Source organism: the organism of the source record quoted next, unplaced genomic scaffold (genome assembly GCF_019419815.1).
Source record: "Pyrus x bretschneideri cultivar Hongxiangsu unplaced genomic scaffold, Pyrus_bretschneideri_v1 Contig105, whole genome shotgun sequence".
Taxonomy (NCBI): Eukaryota; Viridiplantae; Streptophyta; class Magnoliopsida; order Rosales; family Rosaceae; genus Pyrus; species Pyrus x bretschneideri.
Genome location: NW_025999397.1, coordinates 1,010,021 through 1,022,961, shown reverse-complemented (window position 1 = coordinate 1,022,961; position 12,941 = coordinate 1,010,021).

Genomic DNA, 12,941 nt, shown 5'->3' with positions numbered 1-12,941 from the left:
AAGAAGTGGTTGTAGCTTTGAAAAAGATGAAGCATAGAAAAGCAGTGGGGCCCAGATGATACACCGATGGAAGTGTGGAAAGTCTTGGGAGAGACGGGTATAACATGGCTCATAGACCTTTTCAATAGGATTTTGAAAATGAAGAAGACACCAAATGAGTGGCAAAAGAGCACTTTGGTGCATATCTACAAGAATAAGGGCGATGTACAAAATTGCATGAACTATAGGGGTATTAAGCTAATGAGTCATACAATGAAGCTCTGGGAGAGAGTCATTGAACATAGATTAAGGCAAGAGACACGAGTTTCGGACAACCAATTCAGTTTCATGCCAGGGCGCTCAACCATGGAGGCAATCTATCTCTCACGAAGATTGATGGAAAGATATAGAGATAGGAAAATGATATACACATGGTCTTTATAGATTTGGAAAAAGCGTATGATAGGGTCGCAAGATACATTCTTTGGAGGATTTTAGAGAAGAAATGAGTACGAGTAGCATATATCAAAGCTATAAAGGATATGTATGAGGGAGCAAAGACTGCTGTAAGAACTCATGAAAGACAAGCCGAAAGCTTCCCCATAACTGTAGGGTTACATCGAGGCTTATCCTTAAGTCCTTACCTTTTTGTATTGGTAATGGATGAGTTAACGGGACATATTCAAGATGATATTTCTTGGTGTATGCTTTTTGCAGACAATATAGTGTTGATAGATGAAACTCAGGAAGGGGTAAATGCGAAGCTTAACCTTTGTAGAGAAGTGTTGGAATCTAAAGGTCTTCGCTTAAGCAGATCAAAGACAGAATATATGGAGTGCAAGTTCAGTGCAAATGGAGGCCAAAATGAGTTAGGGGTGAGGATCGGAGATCAGGAAGTACCAAAGAGCGACCATTTTCGCTACCTAGGATCTATTTGCAAAAAAAACGGAGAATTAGATGGAGACCTCAACCATAGAATACAAGCTGGATGGATGAAGTAGAAGAGTGCATCCGACGTGTTGTGTGACCGCCGTATGCCACTTAAGCTCAAGGGAAAATTTTATAGGACGACATTAAGGCCGGCAATGATGTATGGCACAAAATGTTGGGCGGTGAAGCATCAACACATACATAAAATGGGTGTAACGGAGATGAGGATCCTTCATTGGATGTGTGGGCACACGAGAAAGGATAAGATTAGGAATGAGGATATCCAAGGTAAAGTAGGAGTAGCCGAAATTGAAGCAAAGATGAGAGAAAATCAGTTACGAGGGTTTGGACATGTGCAAAGAAGGCCTATTAACGTTTTGGTTAGAAGATGCGACTACGGGACAGAGGTCCAAGGCCGAAGGGGTAAAGGAAGACCTAGGAAAACTTTGGAAGAGACTCTACAAAAAGACTTAGAGTACTTGGATCTAACGGAGGACATGACACAGAACCGAGCGTAATGGCGTTCTAGGATTTATATAGCCGACCCCACTTAGTTGGAAAAGGCTTTGTTGTTGTTGTTGTTGTAATGGCATCAAACATGAATTTTCTGCTGATATAACTCCTCGACAAAATGGGGTTGCTGAAAAGAAAAACCGTGTTCTGATTGAGATGACTAGGCTAATGTTGAATAGCAAGAATCTGGCAAAACATGTTTGCACTGAAGCCATGAATACTGCATGTTACATTTCTAATCGTGTGTTTCTTCGACCAAGCATTGATATGACTCCTTATGATACTGTTGTTGCTCAAGGATACTCTCAACTTGAAGGTGTTGATTTTGATGAAACCTTCATTTAATGAAGAAGTCTATGTGGAGTAACCTAAAGGCTTTGAAGATCCTCATAATCCTCGTGGTGCGTACAAACTGAGGAAGTCACTTATGGTCTTAAGCAAGCTCTTTGTGCTTGGTATGACATATTATCTTCTCATCTTCTTGCTCATGGTTAAACACATGGCTCAATTGATAAGACATTGTTTGTTAAGAAAGTGAAGACTCATGTTGTGATTACCCAAGTGTATGTAGATGATATTGTTGTTAGCTCTACTTCTGATTCTCTTGTGAAGCAATTCATTGATATGATGACCAATGAGTTTGAAATGAGCCTCGGTGAACTAAATTACTTTCTTGGACCTCATGTCAAACAAGAAAGGATGGCATTTCATCTCTCAAGCCAAGTATGTCAAGAATTTAGTGAAGGAATTTGGTTTTGAATGACAAAAAATTGCTTGGTCACCAATAAGCACATGTGCTAAAATTCACTGGGACTCGAGTGGGAAGGACGTTGACTGTCACCCCCCACAACTCGGGGTGTGAGATTAAGAGAAATAAATAGAACACAGTGGTTGTTTAAAGGTGTAAAACAAATATTAGCTTGAGATTTAGTCAATGAAAATTTAAACTTAACAATTACATTACACCAATCTACAAAGGTAACTCAAAGAAATAGAGTTAAAGACTTTTTGCTATAATACAAACTGCAGAAACAACATGTACCATAAAATTCATTGAAAATAACTCGTTTAACCAAAAAGTATGAAAATTTCCAGATTCAAAGTAGACACCAAAAACGAAGTTGTGTTAAAATTTCAAGGATTTTTGAATTCAAGAAGTATAGGAAAATTTGAATATTTTTATGGTTGAAAATTCCCCTACCTCAACAAGATTTATTGATATTCAACTCCCATGGTGTTTGTCGACTTGCTCAATAGTCACCTTGTCCTTCTCTTCCTTATCTATAAGTAAGAAAAAAAATTCACACTCTGCTTGTACAAAAGACCAAACAACAAACCCTAATTCTAGGTTAATTGGGGACTTTAATCAAACACTTGGTGCTCAACTTTAAAACTAACATGAAATATGATACTTCAAATTTTCCTTCTCCCACCCAATCTAATCCATGGGTTAACAACCTAAATAACAATTAGATTTCAAAAGTACGAAATAGATACCTCTAATGGAGACAAAGGAAGGATCCTCACTTGTCCTAACCTTCCCAAGCAAGGGAAAAAAATAAGCTCCTCTTCCTTAAATTTTGGCAAGTTAAGAGCTAAAGGAGAGGAATTTCTTCATCTCTCTCGGCTGGAGGAGAGAGCAACAAAGGGAGAAGGTTTTCTAGAATGTGCTCAATCCTTTTCTCCTTACTAATGTAAGCGTCCCCTTTTATTTTTCTTTGATTTTTTTTTCTTCTTTTAGTTATTTTCTTTTCAAGCCAAGGCTTGGTCTCAATAGTAAGAGATCTTTTAATGGGCCAAAGGCCGATTGATTCAAACCTCAAATAAGGCAAATTAATTTTGCTAACAATGGCCACAAGTAATCCACTCTTAATCACCACTTAAAATTTTCGGGATATTACATTGATCAAACCCTGTATAGAAGCTTGATTGTAAGTATACTCTATTTAACTGCAAGTAGACTTGACATTTTCTTTGCAGTTCGGGTGTGTGCTCGTTTCAAAGTTGTCTCAAGGAATATCATTTATTAGTTGTCAAGAGGATTATCAAATATGTTAGTGGAACCACTAACCATAGACTTCAATATACTCATGACACCAACACAAATTTGGTTGGATACAGTGATGTCGATTAGGCTAGGTGTATTGATGATTGAAAGAGTACCTTCGGGGTATTGATGATCGAAAAAGTACCTTCGGGGGAACTTTCTATCTTGGGAACAATATGGTAGCTTGGCATAGCAAGAAGCAAAATAGTGTTTCCTTGTCTACAATTGAGGTGGAATATGTTGCTGCTGGAAGCTGTTGCACTCAATTAATGTGGATGACGCAAATGCTCAGTGACTATGGTATCTCTTATCCATTTTTCTTGTTTATTGCAACAATATGAGTGCTATTGATATTTCCAAGAACTCTATCCAACATTCAAGAACCAAGCATATTAATATAAGGCATCATTTCATTAGAGATCTTGTGGAAGGTAAAATTCTTACCTTAACCTTTGTGCCAACTAAACAGCTAGCTGATATCTTCACTAAAGCCCTAGATAATTGAGGTACGAAGATCTTCGACGGCCTATTTGAAGGGAAAATATGAGATTTATGTGGGATTTCTAGTGACTAGCATGCATATACAATTCAAAATTTATATACGAAAGCAACGGAAGCATGTCATACATTTTATCAAAGCTATAGTCATGCAAATCCCCTTCAAGATGCATAGGTTTATATAAGATGCATCAAAAACAATTTATTGAAGAACAAAGTTTAGGAGTAGTTTTGTACCTCTTGATCTAGATCTAAGACCAAGGATTGACCACCTCCAAGCTCTTTGCTCCTTGAACTCCTTGAGCCTAGCCTCCCTCCTTGCCTCCTCCACTTTGTTGAGAATGAGTGCTCCTAGGTCCTCTTCAAGTTTCCAAAGATATGAAAACCTCTAAAGATCCTCACCCACTTTGTAATGAGAAAGATGAAGGAATTAACCAAAGGGTGATAAGATGATTAGCTAATATTCCCTTTGGTGGCCGGCCCTTTTAAGTTTGAGAGAGAATGATTTTATTTTCTTTTGTGTATTATGAACCACCTAACACACTCACACACACTTTCATTATATTATGTTCCTTTTATTTCTTAAAGAAACAAATCAACAATTGACTTACTTTCTCTCCCTTCTCATATGGCCGGCCTATTGTGTTTAATTTGGGCTTTGGGCTTTTAATTATTTCAAGTCATCCAATGCTTGAATAAAAGCCCAATGGGTTTTGGCCCAATGGGCCCGATTAAACCCGAACGTTTCTTTAAGCCCAAAACGATCTTTATCGCTTTTATGATTTCTTTAGACTTTCTAAATTAATCAAAACACTTAATTAATCCAATTAATTATTTCCTTCATCCATTAGTTACTCACTACAAGAGTGTATCGGTGAACAATCTTTTAGGTTCTAATTAGCAAGGCAGTGAGGTGATTGGCACCAATCCAATTGATTATCCAATCACTTAGTGATTTAAAACTTACTTTTAATTCACCTTCCTTTTAATGACTACATTTAATCATCTAGAAGAACTCACAAGCCATGAGTGACATCTAATCATATATCATGGCTACCCAAGCTAATGTAGAAGTTATTCGGAGAACCTATTCAGTTGGAATTACAATGTAATTCGATCCTTCTCTAAAACAATACTCTCAATCACATTACTAGGGTATGGATTTATAATGTCAAACCCCTAATGTGATTATTCCTTCTTATACGATTCATTTGAGACGTATAGGAACGCTTTCCTTTATTACGCTCGATACTTCGGCCGAAGATTCCCGAATCATATCTTAGAGTATTCATCCTCTCTTATCGAAGATTAGAGATTCCTTGTTGCGCATTCACTTGCCTTCATGGCTAAGTGGCTTAACCCCAACGATGCCTTGGACACTCTCGAATGGAATGACTTTAACATAATCAAAGATTAAGTACTTAACCACAAGACAACGAGATGCCTCAGGTCAAAGGATTACTTACATTATTCCAACCATTAGAGTTACTTGCTTGACATGTGAGTAGACCTCCATGCAAGTACTCTCGTTCGATTGTGTTCAGTGAACTCATTCCCTTAATGAGCACCTACATGCTTGTCTTAGTGTCGCTACACGAATGGGATGAGACTTTCCATCCTTCCAATTGAAGCGGACATAGTATGTACCAGTCTATGGATTGTCAGTATCCCTCCGACAATCCTTATGACCAGGAACCTTTTTGGACATGATGGTTATGAGAAGAAGGTCTCTGTAATCTAACATCATTAGGTTACTTCTTCCATCGATCCATTGTCCATGGATTCACTATTTAGGACATATTTCGTTCATTGAGATAGTCCCAATTAGTATCTTTGCCTTCCGATGTATAAGAGTCATATATACATCAATTCATTGTCCTGAAAGGTTTCTTCCAAAGATTGACTTTCAGGGCATATTTCCAACAATCTCCCACTTGCACTAAAGTCAATCACTAGTGTATCTTATACATCCAACAATCTCCTTCTCTTATGCTCGTAGGTTAACTTGGTTATGTATTTAATCGCCTTTTAATTTAAAAGGGATTTACTTATCAAATGTTTCTAAAACATTTTGATGATGTCTCTTTCTTGTGTTCGAATACTTTGATGAGACCTTGATTCCATGGCTTGAGCTATCGCCCCATTACGTCGTAGTATCCTACTAACGACCTTATGGTTTGGATTCAATCATTGGTTCTAAAAGAACCCCTTCCATTCAAAACACCTTTTGAAGCAGTTTCTAAAACAATATATCGATATATATATTTCGTTTGTATACTTTATACAAACTTTGCTCCAACCTTGAGACCATTGTAGTACGATACTAACAATACATTCATATGATTAGTACTTCATCCATTATGAAGTTCCATTTGTTAAAATGGGTTATTTTCACTTTGGTTCGTAACCTAAGTGAATGCACGCTTCCAAAGTCCCACTTTGATGTTCCTTTCTAAAAGGCAATAATACTCTATCAGTTGCTTTGGTTCTGATCCTGGGATATAGTAATATCTTAAAGTGATAACCCATGGTCTTTCACTTTTGGATATCTACTCACAAGTCCATACATGTGTCCCTTTTGTGATTTTATGACACATATGAAAATGATTTTCTATCATATAAGAAAATTTTATGATTTGAACCATGAGGTGACGGATTTGAATTGTCTTGTTGTTAAACTATATGTTGTGACTCATTTTGAAACTATTCCCTTTTGTTTCATCAACTTGTCCATATGCTTTGTTATTAGCTTGTTCTCATAAAAGAGAATGATGGACAACTTCCAACATATAACCATTTTATGCTAGGTTGACGAAACCAACATTCAAAGACTATTCTTTAGAATGTTACACAACATAGATTTTTAACGTTTTGAAGAGCTTGAGTCTTTTAACAATTAAAATTTCAAACTCTTAATAATAGTCAAATACTATTATTATTCAGACAACTATAAACCAATCATATTCAAGTTTATATCCATTTTAACACCTCCCACTATTTCTTATGACTTTAATGAGAAATTATTTCATACATTCAAAAATGTATAAACGTGGAATGTACGAGTAGAGGACATTGTGTAGTAGCTTTAAAACCTTTCAAGCTCATCTGTTTCAACCTTCATTAAGTTGATGCCTTGTTATTAAGTGATTAAAATCTTTAAACCTTTTATAGATTTAGACACTTCTTTCTTGGTTTTAATCACTAACACACTTAACATTTTAAAACAATTTTAAGAATGCCCAATTAGTTGTTCAAAACTACTAATTGAATCAAGAGTGACCTTGATTATTGTGTTTTAAGTGATAACCCTAGAAAACGTTTTTCTTATTACTTATATCATTATAATGTGATATAAATCTTGTATCTCAACTAGGATACAACAAGACAATATTCAATTCATAACACTACTTTAAGGAAATAATATATTAGAAGGCATTCATCACATTACATTAATATGATAACACAAACATTCACAATGTTTAACTTAAAAGGAATTAGCTCTAAACATTTAGAGACTTATTTAAGTACCTTCAAACATTTAGGCATTAATAGTGGTCTTCCATCATATGAAGCCACATAATAAGTTCTTAACATAATAAGAAAGTTTAAAGACAATCTTTAAATGCCTAAACAAACTTCCCAAGTAGTAAGCAAAATCATGGTGACCGAACCCTTCTTCACTCTTTTATTTGCTTGTTCCTCTTCTACTTAGCTCCTCCACCTATATACATTTATACAAGTGATTAGCACTTTATATCAAATATAAATATTTAGAAGATCTAACAATTAGAATTGAAGATGAGAACATAAACCATACCTTGTGGCTTGTCCTTAAGAGTTGCAAGGTAAAACTTGCAATTCCTCCTCCAATGCCCCTCCTTTCCACAGTGGTGGCAAGTCCCCTTGGGCTCCATTTCCTTTTTCTTTTTCTTCACTCCTCCTTTTGGCTTAGGAGTGGGAGACTTTATCTCCTTCCCCTTTCCTTTGCCATACGGCTTAGGATTGGAAGAGGATGGCTTGTTATAGGCTACTGCAACAGTCCCTACAACGTTCTCTTTCATAGTCTTCTCAGCAGTTACTAACATGTTTAGTAACTCAGAGAGAGTACTATCTATTTTATTCATATTGTAGTTCATTACGAACTGTGAGAATGAATCAGAAAGAGAAGCCAATATAAAGTCCTGGGCCAATTCCCCGTCAAGTGGAGTACCTAGGTTCTCCAATTGTTCAATGAATCCTATCATCTTCAGTGCATGTAGATGCACTGGAGCCCCTTTGACCATCTTGGTCTTCACAAGTTCACAAACAGTGTTAAAGCGACGGTTGCGCGTCCCTTCACCATATAACTCCGTAAGATGGAGTATTATGGAAAATGCACTGTCCATGCCCTCGTGCTGTCTCTGTAGCTCCTCATTCATGGAGGCCAACAGATAGCACTTGGCTTGTGTATCATCCTCAACGTGCTTGTCATACTTAGCACGTTCATCCTCTGTGGCCTCAGGGCCAAGAGGTATGTCAGGAAGAGGCTTATCAAGTACGTAAATAATCTTCTCCAACGTTAGGAGAATCTTGACATTACGATACCATGATGGGAAATTGTGCCCCTCTAGGCAATGTTTGTCGAGTATTTTCGCGAATGTGCTTCCAACCATATCTAAATACATAAACAATAAAATAAATTAGTTTGATTGTTGATTAAGTCACACGATTCGGGTCTTTAAACCGAATGACACCACCCACCATTTTTGGCAAATTCCATATCCCTCAAGATGGAATCCGGGAGATTTCAAAGAAAGCTCCTAGCAGGTTATAGGAGGCTCACTATTACCAAGCCCACCTCACGATGATACGATGTTGGCTAGCAAAAATAATAATGAGAGGGTACACTTACCCATTTACAACTCTTGTAATTACCCATCTAGTTTGGCCTCTAGAGAATGTTGCCTCACGATGATACGATGTTGGCATTATTGCACTTAGTTAAGTTATTCCCACCATGCTTAGTTCATGTAGGGGTTCAAGAATAACCTCACGATGATACGATGTTGGCTATCCTCGTTGCCTACACTTACCTCATCATATGTTCATGGACTCCTCCTGAGTGTAAGCATGCACTTTGTACTCCCCCATGATAGGGTGAAGCCGGTGTACAAGTCACAAACGATTGGAGCCCACCACGGTGGAAGGCCTACGAAGAAATGTTCAAAAACATCTCTCGTTTATCAACTTAATATTCGTTTGTTGAGGGATTTTAAGGTCTCATCAATTTTATTTATTTAAACATATTCAAATAAATTGTCCTATTACAACTACTAGTCCAAAGTTAATGAAATTAGTAGCATATGATATCCCCACTATTCGTTTTCATAAAACAAATCAATATCAAAACATTTTTCAAAATATTGGAGATATATATAACTACTAATTGAAATCATTATAGTTTAGTAGCGTATGATACTCCCACTATTTGTTTTGAGAAAAACAAATCAATATCAAAAACGAATTTTTCAAATATTGGAAGTAACTACTACTACTACGGGTTTTGCAATCCTTTGAAATTGGACTTTATAGTTATCTTAGGCTCTTGGATGACCATGGACTTATTGGGTTATTGCAACAACGAGCCAACATTGTTGAATAAGATCTCGGGGAGGTTGTGTCAATTTAATTACGTGCTTTTCAATCCAATTAAAACATTTTCATTGAGCCATTAGAAATGAAAGACAATCATTCATTGCTTATTAGGGCGTTGGACCCATTTAATCTTGAATCTCATGTCAAAACCCTCTTTTAGTTATGTCTCCTTACCAATAGTTAAAGAAACTCTAGTCTAGCACTAGAGGGAATCAACTAACTAAAAGAGATTAAGAAGTAATAAGAATTACAAACCGATTTGTACAAATTCCTACAAATTACATATACTAAGAGGGAGAGATAGATTAATGTCGAAACGTGACAAGGTCCAATTGAAACAGTAATTAAAACACATTCCCAAGGTTCAAACAATTTGATTTTAGCGCCTTATCTCATAGCTCAATTATCGTTTAAGGCATAAGTCCATAGTCACCCATTTACTAATTACTCAATCATATTAAATAATCAAATGGAATGCAACATATAAACAATTAGATTTAGTGCATATGGGCATAATTCAATGATGAGTTTAAACATTAAATAAAATTAAAATCAAACATTTCAATTTTTAAATAGTAGGGGTCTAAATGCAAATATGAAAAAGTTAGGGGTCAAACCATAAATACTAAAAGTAATACCAAACTTTTCATGATTACAAAAGGACCCTCAAGTGGGTAAACCATTGAGGATGGCCGGCCATATTAAGGGGAAGGTGGGTAGGTCTCACCCACCTTGCATTATTTCAACTTAAAGAAGAAAAAATCTTGTTTGCCACTTAGTTTTGTTTTAAGGACTTTAGGGAAAAGGGTGATGGAAATATATATCTAGACAATTCTAGGTATTAATTTAAATTTTGGTGTAGGCTATGGATGGTATGTACATCATCCATAACCACAAAACAATGCATGTAAAACCATTTTCACCAAAAACAAACCATGAACACCAAGAACAAAACCATGAACATATTTTCAAGATTTGTATGTTCTTGGTGATTTTTCAAACCCAAAAAACAAAAGTGACAAGATCACTACTTTCTAGCTTTCAAAGTGTGTGTGTGAGGTTCAAAACAAGACACAAACACTAACAAAAAATCCCCATTTAGCCGAATCCCCTTTGAGGAATAAAACCCCAAAATTTTTGTTTCTAAACCCTCTTTTCATTCATGCATCCAAAACAATTTTTGCATACATATCTTTCTCAACTATTGATACACCTTTTCAACATTTGAAAAAGACAAAAGATAAACATATTTTGAATGAAAAACAATTTAAACTCAAACTTCATTCATGCATCAAAAACACTTTTCTTGCATATCCTTTTTCAACTTTTGATTTACAATTTTTCAACACTTTGAAAAAACAAAAGATAAACATATTTTGAATGAAGCAATAATATGACATACATAAAATTAAAACCCATATGCATAAAATCTAAAAGGACACATCATACATAAACCTTTGGCTCTGATACCACTTGAAGGGAAAATATGAGATTTATGTGGGATTTCTAGTGACTAGCATGCATATACAATTCAAAATTTATATACGAAAGCAACGGAAGCATGTCATACATTTTATCAAAGCTATAGTCATGCAAATCCCCTTCAAGATGCATAGGTTTATATAAGATGCATCAAAAACAATTTATTGAAGAACAAAGTTTAGGAGTAGTTTTGTACCTCTTGATCTAGATCTAAGACCAAGGATTGACCACCTCCAAGCTCTTTGCTCCTTGAACTCCTTGAGCCTAGCCTCCCTCCTTGCCTCCTCCACTTTGTTGAGAATGAGTGCTCCTAGGTCCTCTTCAAGTTTCCAAAGATATGAAAACCTCTAAAGATCCTCACCCACTTTGTAATGAGAAAGATGAAGGAATTAACCAAAGGGTGATAAGATGATTAGCTAATATTCCCTTTGGTGGCCGGCCCTTTTAAGTTTGAGAGAGAATGATTTTATTTTCTTTTGTGTATTATGAACCACCTAACACACTCACACACACTTTCATTATATTATGTTCCTTTTATTTCTTAAAGAAACAAATCAACAATTGACTTACTTTCTCTCCCTTCTCATATGGCCGGCCTATTGTGTTTAATTTGGGCTTTGGGCTTTTAATTATTTCAAGTCATCCAATGCTTGAATAAAAGCCCAATGGGTTTTGGCCCAATGGGCCCGATTAAACCCGAACGTTTCTTTAAGCCCAAAACGATCTTTATCGCTTTTATGATTTCTTTAGACTTTCTAAATTAATCAAAACACTTAATTAATCCAATTAATTATTTCCTTCATCCATTAGTTACTCACTACAAGAGTGTATCGGTGAACAATCTTTTAGGTTCTAATTAGCAAGGCAGTGAGGTGATTGGCACCAATCCAATTGATTATCCAATCACTTAGTGATTTAAAACTTACTTTTAATTCACCTTCCTTTTAATGACTACATTTAATCATCTAGAAGAACTCACAAGCCATGAGTGACATCTAATCATATATCATGGCTACCCAAGCTAATGTAGAAGTTATTCGGAGAACCTATTCAGTTGGAATTACAATGTAATTCGATCCTTCTCTAAAACAATACTCTCAATCACATTACTAGGGTATGGATTTATAATGTCAAACCCCTAATGTGATTATTCCTTCTTATACGATTCATTTGAGACGTATAGGAACGCTTTCCTTTATTACGCTCGATACTTCGGCCGAAGATTCCCGAATCATATCTTAGAGTATTCATCCTCTCTTATCGAAGATTAGAGATTCCTTGTTGCGCATTCACTTGCCTTCATGGCTAAGTGGCTTAACCCCAACGATGCCTTGGACACTCTCGAATGGAATGACTTTAACATAATCAAAGATTAAGTACTTAACCACAAGACAACGAGATGCCTCAGGTCAAAGGATTACTTACATTATTCCAACCATTAGAGTTACTTGCTTGACATGTGAGTAGACCTCCATGCAAGTACTCTCGTTCGATTGTGTTCAGTGAACTCATTCCCTTAATGAGCACCTACATGCTTGTCTTAGTGTCGCTACACGAATGGGATGAGACTTTCCATCCTTCCAATTGAAGCGGACATAGTATGTACCAGTCTATGGATTGTCAGTATCCCTCCGACAATCCTTATGACCAGGAACCTTTTTGGACATGATGGTTATGAGAAGAAGGTCTCTGTAATCTAACATCATTAGGTTACTTCTTCCATCGATCCATTGTCCATGGATTCACTATTTAGGACATATTTCGTTCATTGAGATAGTCCCAATTAGTATCTTTGCCTTCCGATGTATAAGAGTCATATATACATCAATTCATTGTCCTGAAAGGTTTCTTCCAAAGA